Below are 14,196 nucleotides of genomic sequence, written 5' to 3' on the forward strand. Positions count from 1 at the left end.
AATGTTCAGTGAATAATTCAATTTCCCAATGAGCAGTTGATAGTTATTTGTTATTTAATTTCACCAGTTTGTTGATATTCATAATTGAGATCACATGTAAAATGATAAACCTTTATGATTAGGCCTATAATGTTTTACATGATACAACTGAAGGCTCCAGATGTGATATTCACCAAGAGTGAGGTTGTAAATTGGCCTTACCTGATTGTGATAGACACTGTGAGTACAGGCGCACTGCAAAACAGAATCTGGACAGAAGTTGTGTGCTAATTTTCACGAAATTCTCATGAAATTTCAGGGGTAATTTCAATGAAATAAGAAAAAACTTTGTCTAATCATTACATAAGTGTTATGAAATTTGCAGACCTCTAAACTGACGTGTTACCAAAGTTGGACTGTTCCAAGATCACTCGGAAAGTCCTCACAGGAACTTTAGCACACATTTGTGCCGGATGAACCAAGAAAAATGAGACATGCTAAAGTGAGATTAAATCTTCATCACACATTTGACATCAACCGTCAAAGATGTTTGTTCAGTATCTCATTGATATCACAACCGCAGATACTTTTGAGTTTATTTAACACCTGCAGAGATCCCACAACAGCAGCAGCACAAATGAGTCTCTCTATAGGAGGTGCAAAAATCTCTACTTTCACTGATTGAGATGTATTTTTACAGGCTTTATTTTCAATATCTTTACTTCATTCTGAAAGCTTGAATTATATTGCCTGGTAAAAACTGAGGAATGCAAATGACATAATACTATGTTTAAAACATATAACTGTTAAAAAATGCTATCCAACTTTAAAAAATAATGAAAATAATAATAATAATAATAATGCTAATGATAACGTTCCCTTTGGTGCCTATTGCCAATATTTTATGCTAACATTCTACCTGGATTGCCATGATATGAAAACAGAGCCAGTGATGACATTGATGTTTTCATTGTTTGGGAGAACTTGTTTTAACTTAAACATTTCTCTGTTTTTTTTTGTTTTTTGTTTTTTCTTATTTACACATACATATAAAATCTAATTAATAATTAACATTGTTAACAAACACTCATATATCACTATCCTAATGACATCATGCTGTATCATGTAGCAGCCTGCAGGGCGTCTAGCTGCAGTGAGCAGCGATGATGTGTGAGTCTGAGCTCTGGACTGAACACATGATGAATGGTTTGGTGTCGACCTTCCTGAGACAATGGTTATCAGTGTTTATCAACATTTACAGTGTGATTAATTTTATGATCTCTACCTGAATTTATATCAACACTGTGTGAGTGTACATATCCCTCTTTGTGTCTATATATGAAAAAAAAGATGCTGTATCATTTCTGCTTATTCGTGTCACCTATAAACTCTTTTGATTTTATCAGCAGTGTTGCCTTTAGAGAACTTTTTTTTATCTCTGTTATTTCATTACCTGTTGAAATCAGCACTCTGCCTCTTTTATTTTGCCTTTTTCTTTCCCTAATGCATCCTACACTTTGCAGCTGGTGACAGATGCAGCTGGGATGAGGTGCAGAGGCTGTAGGAAAAGTAGTAAAGTCGAGAGAAGCCTCCTCCAGAGGCCGGTGAAATACGGCTGCAGAGGAAGGCACAGCAGAGAAGAAGAAGAAGGAGAGCCGTCACTTTGTCTCTCCTGGGCCGTGGTCACAGGAGTCACGGGGTTATCATGCATGTCAGGCTCTGCAGCCTTTAATCACAGAGGAGGCACCACTCTACTTTTTCCTCTGCTACCTCATCTCTTAGCCCAGATCAACGACCAATCTGCCAGCTTCCTGTCTGACTGGCTGCTGAGTCAGCTGACAAATGGGTGTCAAAGGTTTGCCTGCTGGACCTTCTGTGGTTTCACAAGTGCTACAGTCGAGCACGTCCCCACATTCAGGGGGAGGTAGCCTGAGTCTCTTGCACAAGTAAAACTGTGCTTTTGGGTTCCTTAAAGCACAAACTTAAAAATCTGTAAATGCCAAATTTAACTTGAAAAGCACTCAGAGAGCACAGACCTCCGCAAAGCATATTATGATTGTCATGCAACACTTAAGTCCTACTTTAATGTTATACTCCCTTTCAGCAGACTGTATGCTACAATTTGGTGTTAGTTGCAGGTTTGTACGATAAATGTTGAAGATTATGATGACCCAGTACATATTTCAAATTCTGGATCTTAGTATCCAGAATATTGCCAGGATCTGGATCGTACTTTTACATCTGTCAGAAATTATGGTGACCTTGTCTTGTATTGTTTTGCAAAGCAACCCGACCATTTATTGTGGAGCTATTTACACATATGGTGAAAACAGCCCTATCTATCAAAATTGAATTACTTCTTCCTTATCCCATTTTGAACATTTTCTAGAAAGTGTCATCAAGATTTGTTTGTTACTTTTTGAGTTATGTTGTTCACAGACAAACAGACAAACTCTCCCTAAAACACAACCTCCTTGATGGAGGTGAAAAAATAAAAAAAAGTTAACAACTGATCAAACAAATGTTTATCCAACAGTTGAAACTCACTGCAAACATTCTCCATCTATTTTCCTTCACTGCCTGTTACCTTGATGGTAAAGGCTTCCTTCTCCTCCTTGGGAATCTCAATGCGTTCCAAGGTCAAGTGAGATTTGTGACCTCTGAATGAGCTCTGGATGTGTCTGCATCAAACTCCTGATCCACTGTAATTGGCTCCTTTAACAAAGCTGGTCTATTAGCGCTCCCTCCAGATTTCTGGGCTTCTTCCGAAGAAACTTTTCATACCTGCTTGTTTTGACCTTCTTGTTCTTTTGGTCACTACCAGCGTTGGGTGCAACGAGTTACAAAGAACTGCGTAACAGTAACTTTAATACTTTTTTGGGTAAAAAGTAAAGTACGTGTTACTAATGAGAATGTGGTAACGAAACATGGTTCCTTTTTCAGTTGGGCACAACCATAGACTGTATAAAAAATGGACGTAGTCTCGTCGACGTCACCCGTCTGTTTCTGAAATGGAAAAAGAAGCACATCAGCTATAGTGGCCATATTGGTAGTGGCAAGGGCTTCACCTACAGCCATAGGGCGCCTGTCGGTCACGTAACCCTCAGCTGTGCCTCTTATTGGGAGAGTTCGCAATCTTAATATCATCTGAACAGCCGAGTTAGAAAAAAATTCACCCCCCCGTACAGTGGGTGCCGCTAAAATTAGCGACTCAGACAGGAGATGGTTTTTGAACCAGGCTATAATTTGGTTAATTTCTGCTTTGAAAATTGCTTTTTTTGGCTTTGTGTGTATGTGACTTCCGATACTTCTGGAGCCAGCCTCAAGCTAACACTCGAGAAACAGCAGATTTTAGCACTTCTGCATTGTCTCATATTCTTAGACCGGAGGTTGCTGCTTGGGCACAACATTACATTTCCAAGGGACCAGTTTGACAGCAACGCTGCCACAGCTGCGCACATGCGCAATAGTTGCCGCCTCTCACTGAGACCGGTATTTGCAGTAGCACACAGAGAGCAGTCAGTCATCATGACATTACTGTTTTTCTTTTCAAGTGCTCTGTGGCATTTTTCAATAGAAAGAGCCCAAAAAAATACCTGTTATGTCTTCCATAGTAGAGCTTTATGTAAGCCTGTACACATTTAGGAAATGAGATGGGGTTCTGCCCAAAGTCGAGCACCATAAAAGTAACGTGAAAGTAACGAGTAACTTAAAAAGTTTCTTTCCATAGAGGGTTACTAAGTAAAGTAAGGGACTACTTTTTTAAGAGGTAATGTGCAATGAGCACGACTACTTTTTAAAAGTAACTTCCCCAACACTGTTCACTACCCACAGCTCATCATCACAGGTGAGAACACAGATTGTCTGATAAAAATCAAAAAATGGATGAAGTGAAAATCTCTGTGTAACCCGTGTTTCAGCGTACCCAGAAGTTTTTTGTGTTGGTTAAGGATCTGTTTCTAATGTTGATGAGTGTTTTTCTCTTTTCCACTTCATCACCATGAACTGAGGCAGAGGTAACAGTTGCTTCCTCTCAGTTTTCAGCCTCCTGTGATGTATTAATCATGTTTCCAAAGACCCAAAAGAGGAAAAATAAGGAGAAAATTAATAAAAGAAGAGGTGCTCCAAGGTGAATTGTTAAAGCCTACAGTGCTGCTGCACAGATATCACTATCACTGTGCTGTAATTGTTTTCAGGTGTTGCTCTGCACGGCTCATTTATTCCCTGAATAAATCCCACACACAGTCTTGAGGTATTTTAATTGTGTACCACGGCCCAGGAGGGGTAACAGATTTGATGGATTTCCCTCGTGCCAGACAACGTGAACAATGAGACAGCTCCGCCTCTGAGGGAGGAGATAACGCCGTCTCCCTCTTTAAGGATCCTCATTAGGAGTGTTTAAATGAACCACGCAGGACGTCTGAAAACCAGAGGCAGCGTTTAACGATGAGCTTCTCCTTGACCAGGGCTGATCCGACCATGCCGGCCCGCTGTTTAGACTAATCTCTATCATCAACCCTGTCTGAGCCATCGCACCTCCGGGTCTCATTCAGCACCAAAATGCCGATTTATGCATCAGTCAGAGATGAGCACTCGGGGTAAAGGTGTTTAATTTCACATTATCACATTAATTGTGTAAGACACCTTCTCAGAAAACAGCAGCAGGACTGAAGGACGAGTGTGCAGGGATTTTCTGTGCATTCTGTTGTTTTTGGACCGGGCTACGTCCTGATTTATTCATTGGAACAGAGTGTAATAATGTGAGTGTGAGTCACTGTCCTGATGACTGGAGAGCTATTCCACTTTGTTCACTCCTTCTATCTCTACTCTTCAGTGCGAGCTGTACACGTTGCATTAAATCAAGCACAAGGCCAAACAGTGAGAGGTGGAGGCGAAGATGAAAACCTCTGCAGGCCGGCAAAAAGAGTCTCTCTGAGCGTAGATAAATAGAAAACTAATCAGCGGACATAGATGAGCAGTGTTTGACCTCAAAAGAGTTAATGTTTCAGTGATTTAGGATGTATCACAGTTACTTTCAACAAAGCAGAAGTATGGATAAATTTGCATCATGTATTCAAGTTGTAAGCATGGAACTTAGGAGGATATTGTAGCAGCTTTTCAAACTTTACAGCTCAAAAAAATCCCTCTTTTTCACATTGGTGTTTTAGAAAACCCTTATTTCAGCCTATGTCTAAAAAACTGTTGTGTCTCTTTAAAGGTAGGGTCTGCAGGATCTTTTACTACTTGTTAGTAAACACAATATTCAAACTGAGCTCCTCCTCCTTGGCTCAGTGCCAGCAGCAGCACACAGCCACAGCCGTGACTGTGTGAACGTACTCACTTGCCAAGCGACCACCTGTATCATCAAGTTTCTACATGGGAAAGACTTAAGAGCGATGCACCTGACTTAGCATGTTAGCACAAGCTAACATGACACATACCAGCTAAGCAGGAAGTCAGCTCGCATGGCTCCTCACCCTATGCTGCTCTCCAAGTCCCCTGAAAGTCAAAGAAAATCAAACCAAGTTTCACCTTTGTTCAGAAAAAAGCTTTATCTGTTTGAGGTTTTGTTTCACTTTGGTTGTTTTTATCTTTCTTTGCTATCATAGCTGCTCAGAATAATATCTCCACTCTATCATCAACACGCAAAGTCACTTGTGGACTGGACATGCTGTGACTGGCTGATGCAACTGCACTTACTCTGCCCCCAGAAACAACAAAACATCATCATACAGGCATAGGAGGGGAGCGAGGCAGACACAGACACTGACTTCTGATTGGCCAGTTCAAAAATCATTCTGTTTTTAGAAAAAAGATCTTTATCTTCAGAGATTCTTTCTGTAATGTTGTCAGACACTGAAAAAACAGCCTCAGCCAGACAGCAACAAACAAGGTGCCTTAGGAGATTTGTTTTGGTCTAGGGGAAATTTCCCTGAACAATTCATTTGCAGCTCTAACAGCATGATAACTTCCCACAACTGCAATTTAAAGGGAGAGTTCCAAATATTTTGGTACATGTTGATGTGTATAGGTGGGGACACGCTACAGGATGATCGGGGTGATTTTTGTCTTGGTATCCCCCTTAAGATCAAAGCCAGCAAAGGCCGAATTGTCTGATGTTTGAAAATGACATCTTGTGCCATTTTCATATGGTGTGGGTTATGTTAAGATTGGTTTTGTCCAGTCGGAGATCGTAGATAATGAACATGTTTAATATTTGGGACTGGAAACCCTGTAGTGTGTGGGGCGTTCTGAGAGGAGCCGAGCAGGTACAGCGTGTAATGTCACGTGTACCAGAGCGAAGCCAATTAAGACGTGAGCTCAGTCAACTGACTGACTGAAGAGGAAATAAGAAATCTATCTATAATACTTGTGACACCTTTACTCACCACCAACTTGCACATTCCCGCCGTCTCCACAACTTTTTCCATATTCCTTTTTTTTAAAGTTTAAGAAGCCAAAAACAACCATCATTACTTTCTCTGGTTCGTCCGTCATGTTTGTTTACACCGAAGTCACGGTTTACTACATGAGACTTGGAACATTGAGTGTGAAGAAGCTGAAGCTCTGCTGAAGGATCGATGAGTGTGTGGTGTCCTCAAGAGTGCACACCACACACTATGAGATCAGAAGAGAGAAATCTTGTGTGATCTGTCTTTTGTTATCATCAAGTGTGTGCTCTCTAAATGTGTGAAGGTTTGAAGAATCCTGTAATATATCCCAGATGTATTTTTTAGATGTAAAAATACATGAAAATGAGGCTGAAGGTTAAAAATACAAAAAGGATCAATAAACAGTTTCATGTTTTAGTCTTTAGGCGAATTACAGAACAAATTTTAAAGATTACAAAAGCAGCTTATTAAACTCAAGAGTGGCAACAACAACAATGATAAGGCTCTTTTTTCTCATGTTATCTGTCAGAAAAGACAGTGTACAGCTCAAGTTGGAAACAAAAAACGTTTTCATTCTTTATGTGTCAAACAGCAGCGCTTTGTGCTCAGTCTGAGTGTGACTGAATCGAGCGGAGTCAGCTGTCCTACTCTTATCTGGATTTCTGGCTTTTCCTGGTGAGATGTCTTTCATGAGAGTGAGCCGGGACATACTCACTCATGTTGCTTAATCTGTGTTGGCAAGATTATTCTTTCAGCACTTATGTTTTCTGAGGTGTCAGTGACAGTTTTCTTTTTATAGCGCTGATACGAAACACACCACAGGCTTTGCTGTCATTACTGAAACCTCATCCCTGGGCTGTGTGGATTAGTGCTGCATTGTCACCTCGAACAGGGCGCAGATGTTTGAGTGCACACGAGGAATATCTGCTGCAGCTGAAGGAGATAGCACACATGCTGCTTTAGCTCTCTGACCTGAATTAATCATTCACTGTGTGTGCTTCAAAAAGCACCTCTTGCACTTAAAGCTATTGCAGTCAGTGGGGGCGGTGGCCTGTTTAGGGGAAAGTACCTGCTCTTCAGATTGCATTGTCTGCACTGTAAAGGTCTGGGGAGCTGGGGCTGTTGGATCTCATTTCTGTGCATGTGATGAAATGGCCATGCATGGCTTGCCGGGCGGCGAGAAGGAGGAGGCCCACGGTTCACTAAAACCACATTTGGACCCGCTGAGCGCTGCAAATATCTGAAATGTCAGTCCACTTGATAATGTCAGTAGGTCTCTAAAAGCAGACTCTGCACTACAGGCGACTCACACCGCTGAATATTAGCAGCTTTCTCTGTTATTCCTGTTTACTAATCCCTCTCAGTCACTGCTGTGGTCCAGATTAGCAGCAGAGGGTGAGGAGCGGAACGAGAGCAGGCCACAGATGGCTGCTCAGCCCTCTGCAGCCCACACTGAGGCAGGTAATAGAGGTTTTAATAAGCCACAGCAGGACATTTAACTCCAAATACCATCACCACACTGTACATTAATGAGCCTTTTCAGGGGGAGGGAAGTATAGAATGAAAGGAAGCTCATTTTTTGAATCTGGGATACGGTTTCATATGGATGTGACAGGTTGGTGTTTTCTTGGACTCAGCCAAGCTATTTCCATCTCCTGCAAAATTATTCATGTCTTTTACCATAAAACTATATCTGACAGGTTGAAAAGTGTTTCAGCAGTTAATAAAAATATTAGTTTACCAGGCTTCATTAAGCAATTTAAATCATTAAATCAGTTCCCATGCTTCATTTATGTGAATAACCATTAGGGATGGATTGGTTTCTGAAAAAAATCGGAACTGTTCAGTTTTGCTCACTTGTCTTTTTTCTTCGTTTAACAACTCAGTTTGGATGTAACTCCGATCATACGCAACATGAGGTGAAGGAGTATAACCAAACATTTGTGGGAAGGCATGTGTGTTGTTTTCATGATGAGTGGAGAAGACAGAGTTAGAGGATATACCTGTGGTGTTGTTCTGCTGTCTGGGAGCAGTTTGGATTCAGTGTGAGCTCTGATGATGGCGGAAAGAAAGTGGAGGATAAAACCGCAACTGAGTGTTGCCAACTTAGAGACTCTCATTCTGCATTTAATGACTTTCAGACCCCCCTGGCAAGTTTAAATTTGACAACTCTTTTGACTTCTTTGGTGTTTGGAGAATCTGTGGCCTCATCTAAAAACACAAAAAAAACAGTGAAGAAAATCTGCGTTTGCATGCTAACGCTGAGGGACTGAAACGCTGTAGTAAGCATGCCAGACCTGTGTTTGCTGCTATAACTGTCTTGTCCAGAAGCTGCTTTTGGTAGATATCCACCAAAGTAGAGTTGAGCCGATTATCTTGTGTATTGGGTAATACTAAGAGCAGAAGTGGAGCAACAGATGAACATTTTGCATGAAGACAGTCAGCTGATACAACAGATTGAGCAGCACAAACACGACACGGTAGTCTGCGATGATCATAATAATAGTACTGTTTACCTGTTGTATGCCCAGAGTGGAGTGTGACGTCAGTGTTTTCACTGAAAAAGCTGGTTTACTGTTTGCACGGCAACGGTGTCTGCAGTGTTTCAGAAAAATCCCACTCTGGAGGCCATTCTCAAAAGTTTACATTTTAGGTAGGCTAAAACACTGTTTCCGTGTAAACGTAAGGCTGAAACGCAGCAAAACTTTTGCGTTTCATCCTAAAACCATTGTCGTGTAAACAGCCCTGAGGTTAAATTGTGTTTTGATCGCCTCAATGGTCAGCGTACGTGAGCTCCTCCCCTATCCAAAACACAGACAGTCCTCACCAATCACAGCAGATGAAATCACGTAAGTGTGTGTCTCATTATGGTCACTTCTGCCAGTCCCCAGCCCAGATACAGGAGGAGGGTTGATATCATCTATTTGGACAGAAGAAAGTTGATTTGTAGTTCTAAACATATTTATGATGTTGTGTTTTACCTGCTTTCTGTCTCTCTCATGTTATGTCTCTCTCCTACAGAGCCCATGACAATTACACGCAAATGGATTAATGTGCAAATTAGACAGCAGCGTCATTTAGTGACTGTTAGTGACTTCTGGGACAGACTATAGTGACTTTTCTTACTGAGGAGTTGGCATGTTGACACTAGGAATGTTTCACTCAGATTTGACGATGTTTGAAATGAGAAACAGCCTCATTCTTTCAGGTTTTTCATGACTACACATGAAAGAATGGATTAAAAATAATCTGTTAATGCCGGATTTGGGGTATATGGTCAAAATAAGTGTTCAAAACAACAGCAATGCTCACCAAACCAAACAGAAAACCGTGATGAGAAGTGAACCATGGATTTTGTAAACTGCTTCATCCCTAGTAACCATCAGTAAAAATATGAAAAGATAGTTTCATATGTGTGTTTTGTTTTCTGATGTTCTGGTTTGTTATAAGTCATGATGCAACAGTAGAAGTTCCTCATACTCTCCAGAATAAAACAGATCAGGTCAGAGAACAGTTCGTTCCAGCTGCCAGGAATGAATTTCAGACCTTTGGTAAAATAAAAAACACGTGAGTCGAGGAAGTCTTTTAAAATGCAAAATGAAGGTATATTAATATTTGATCTATTCTCTGGCTGTAATAATCCTCAGTAGATCAGGAGGAGGAAGTTCCTCTCTTTGAATCCAGTTTGTGTCGGTGCAGACAGACACAGTGATGGATTGCTCTGCTGTTTGAATGCGAGCTGGCGCACGCTGACATTTGTACTGTTTCACAAACATGAAGTGTTATTTCCATAAATGCAATCACACCACAAACTGCAGTCCCTCCCTCGTCTGGTGTCCCGGTTTTCTGCAGTCAGCATGTCTGCCCGTCTCACACCGAGACGTTTTAACAACACAACATGTTCTGCTGCCGTTCACAGTCGGCCTGCAGGCAAACCTGTGAAATCTGGTGCTGTTCCTGTTTTAATCAGCAGAGAGGCTGCCAAAGCTGCTTTAGTGGTCGACGCCATCACTGACACCAGCTACGTCCACGAGAGGTGTGGAAATACTGCTATGTGGTGTTGTTAGCTTTGGATGCGTTTGCCTATAAAGCAGAATCTGAGAGGTGGGCGTTGGCAGAAACAGGGATAGACTTCAAGTTTGAAGATCGTCTTAATGCCAGCCAGTTAGAAGACCACCTTTTTCAAGACTATTTCTTAGGAAAACCTTAATGGAGACCAAAAATGTGTTTGTATGAAGAAAACTATTTGTAGGTAATCAAAACATGGACTCATAGAAAAGAAAACAATCTACTCCATCTATTTCCAGGCAAGGTGGAATCCACAACCATCAGGGTAAGCTCACCGGTAAAACTCTCTGTTGGACACACTCTGAAAAACTGAAATCTTATCAAGTGTTTTTCTCTTATTTTAAGTAAAAATTGTCTTGTTATACTTGATATGAGGCACATTCAACCGGTCAGCCCAAAAAAAATCTTGTTGTAAGTTATTTAAAATAAAAAATGTGGTCTGAATTGCTTGTTACAAATGAATTTATTCTGCAAAACAAACAAGAAAAATTTGCAGAATTTTTTTTTTTCTTGTCTTTAGATAACTTGAAATAAGACATTTTTCTAGACTGATGAGGTGATTGTGGCTCATATGAAGCCTTAAAAAAGTAAACAAAAAAATAAAATAAGATAATAGTAATTATAAGTTCTCTCAATATTTGATTACTTCATTTATCATTCAAACTCTGTAGGGACTGACCAGAAGGCTATTACACTTACAGGAAAACACATTTGCATCAGCATTTCTCTCCCTGTTATTACAGTCAAATAACATTGTTGTCTTGCAAAGAAAATCATGATTAAGTCTTAAAGATATGCTCCCAAAATATTCAGCAGCGCACTATTAGAACTATTTGCCCTTTTAGAAAACATCTTGAATGAAGAGACAAGTACGAGCTGTGGTGAAAGTGAGGATGGGAATAAAGGTTTTGCTGAAACTTGACAACAGAAATGGGACAACAATAAATAAATGCATGATCAATGTTTTCTAGGAAGTGCATTTGCGTTTTTCTTTGCACTTTTTCTTTATCAGGTCTGAATACTAAAACCATCCATAAATTCAAAGTTTGAAAGTAAAAGTCTCACTTCCAGATATATGCCTGATTGTAACCCCTACTTTAAAATGACATTTTCCACACCAATGTATGTTATTTCTAAATGCTACTTTGTAGCTTCTTCATAGCTTCCCGAAAACGGTTTCTGTGATGTATTTTGTAGTGATGATGGACATAGGAGCCTAACTGTCGGACAGAAAAAGGTCAGACGAGCAGAAGAAAGATAAACAGGAGAGTGATACAACCCGAGCTAAAGGCTAAAACATGAGCTAAAGGCTAAAAGGGCTAAGTTGTATGTGCTAATAATGATACCAACCCACAGTCAGCAGTTATTCTGCAGTGGTCTGTTCAAACTTGAGAGTCTATCAATAAAATGAAGAGTGAGGTTACGTTAGCTCTGCTTGGTAGATGACTGGCAGGACATATCTAACCAGGATTTACTGACGTTGCACATTGTGGACACATTTCACAGCAACAGTGAACTGACAGTTAGCTCGTTGACATGTTAGCCTACAGTTACGTCTTAGCACTGGCTACTGATGTACAGTACAAACTTACGTTTGCTTGTTGTCATGTTTCACAGAACAACGCTACATAACTGTACTGATAAATACCTTATCTTGTTGCGTTGCATCCGGTAAAAAGTTGACTCATAGAAAATTGGTTCCAAAACAAACACCTGGTTAAAAGTCACATCTTCAGACAGTGTGCCTGAGACTCCAGGTCAGAAAGTGACGAAGCAGTCCAATTAAAACAGATCCTCCTCATAGCATCTTTAATTAAATCTTCCAGGAAGAAGAGGGTTTTTTAAAATTTAGTATCATATGTTCTATTTGGGTTGACAGGGTATTAATTCAAATTTATCCAGAGGGTTAGGTGAATGTCTGGGTAGAAACAATTAGATGACACATAGGATGCTTGTAGGAATATTTTTTAAAGTTACGTTGGCAGAATTAAATCGCTTTAGAAAAAAATGTTCTGATTTGATGCACCTTGATTTTTTTTTCACCTTTTCTCATGTGTGTTTGTTTGTGTTTATTCCCCAATAAGTAAAATGAGGCAAAGACTCTACAGACTTTTTACACTTTGCACAAAAACAGACATAAAAAGATGAGGCTCCTTTGAACTCAGTGAAAAAAATCTCCAATAGGCTCAGGATGAAAAATGTTTTCTTATTAAGTGTTTATGATCTAAAGCTAGATGTGTGCGTGTGTGTGTGTGTGTGTGTGTGTGTGTGTGTGTGGATACGGCTCATCGCCTCTTAGCTGAACTTCATTTTTTACTGCAGCTCTGAAGACAAACGATGTTTATTGTCGTCTTTGCAGAAGTTACCCTGAGTGCTCCGAGTTCCCCGCTGTGCTCATGAAGTCAGCCTCACGCTGTTTGTTTTATCATCTTAGTAAAAAAGAATCATCATAATGCTCAGGAAAAAGATAAACCAGTCAGCAGACAGCATCCCAATCCCTCCAACAAAACTAATGATAATGTCTGCAGACGTATTCATCTCCTGGTTACAGGGTGTGAGCGCACTCTGAGATGTTCACAGATCAGAGAGAAATATCGAGCTCAGCTTTCATTTAGTGCGTCTCATCCGGCCTCTGACAGAGATATGAAGAACTGAGGGGGAAGAAGTTTCCCTCAGGCCTGTTTCCCTTTTCCATTCATCTCCTTAATAGAAGCAATAACAACAAATTCAAAGTGACAACACTTCACACAGCCGATTAAATACTCTGGATGTTACTCAACAGAAGTTCTCCGCATAAACAAACCTGAAAACAACGTTTAAACGAACAAACAGTTCGACTCCTATAGCTCCTACGCTAACTGGTGTAAGTGGTTGTTGTGTTTAGTTAACAGCATGAGTTACCATCCGCTTCAGTCAGAGGATTCATCTCATATTCACAAACATTAATGGAGGATTTTAGGTCTCAGATCAACTGAGGTGAAATGATTTTATAACTAGACTCACCATCAATATTGAAAAAGATAAATGTAGAGTATTTAGATAGACTGAAACACCACACATCCAACCTTGAAGCAGGCTGGCTACAGCAGCAGAAGACCTCACTGGGGAACTAAGTCTGAGAATTTCTGCTCCACTTTCAGGGGGTAGGATCAGAATCTGGAGTAAACAACATGAAATCATGGATCCATCCTGCCTTGTGTCAATGGTTCAGGCTGCTGCTGTTGCTGAAACCGCGTAGGGGTGATTTTCTTGCCACACTTTGGGCCCTTAGGACGTGGTCACACTTGGCAAACTGTACAGTGCTTAAGCACGCTCCAGCCCTAAAGTCCAGTTCATTTGGCCAGCGTGACCAGAGGCGTGCTGTGCTCAAGCACGATTCACTTCTCTGCTTTGGCATGCTTCTGAGACGTGGGCTTCAGCACAGTTTACTACATCCAGAAGCACCAGCACATGGACAGCGAGTATGATCCATGACGTATGACACCTTGTGACAATCATTTTGAACAATAGCGGAGTGTTAGAGGGCTATGTTGGACTAAAACATCCTTTAGAGACTCCCTAGCAATAGTGCTAGCTATCAAAAAGTCCATAGAGACTTTTTGGCTATAGAGTTGTAACAGTGCTCTCTGTGTCTCATTGTACTGACTGATGAGATTTGCGTAAACAGAAGCTTCGCAATGACATAGATAGTCTATGCATGTGCGTGATACCTGCTAAAAAAACAGCCTCCAGAGTAGATTATTTCTGAAACGCTGCC

The sequence above is a fragment of the Halichoeres trimaculatus genome, unplaced genomic scaffold (assembly GCF_033239565.1).
Source record: "Halichoeres trimaculatus isolate MK-OKI-2021-1 unplaced genomic scaffold, fHalTri1.1 fHalTri1_scaffold_13, whole genome shotgun sequence".
Taxonomy (NCBI): domain Eukaryota; kingdom Metazoa; phylum Chordata; class Actinopteri; order Labriformes; family Labridae; genus Halichoeres; species Halichoeres trimaculatus.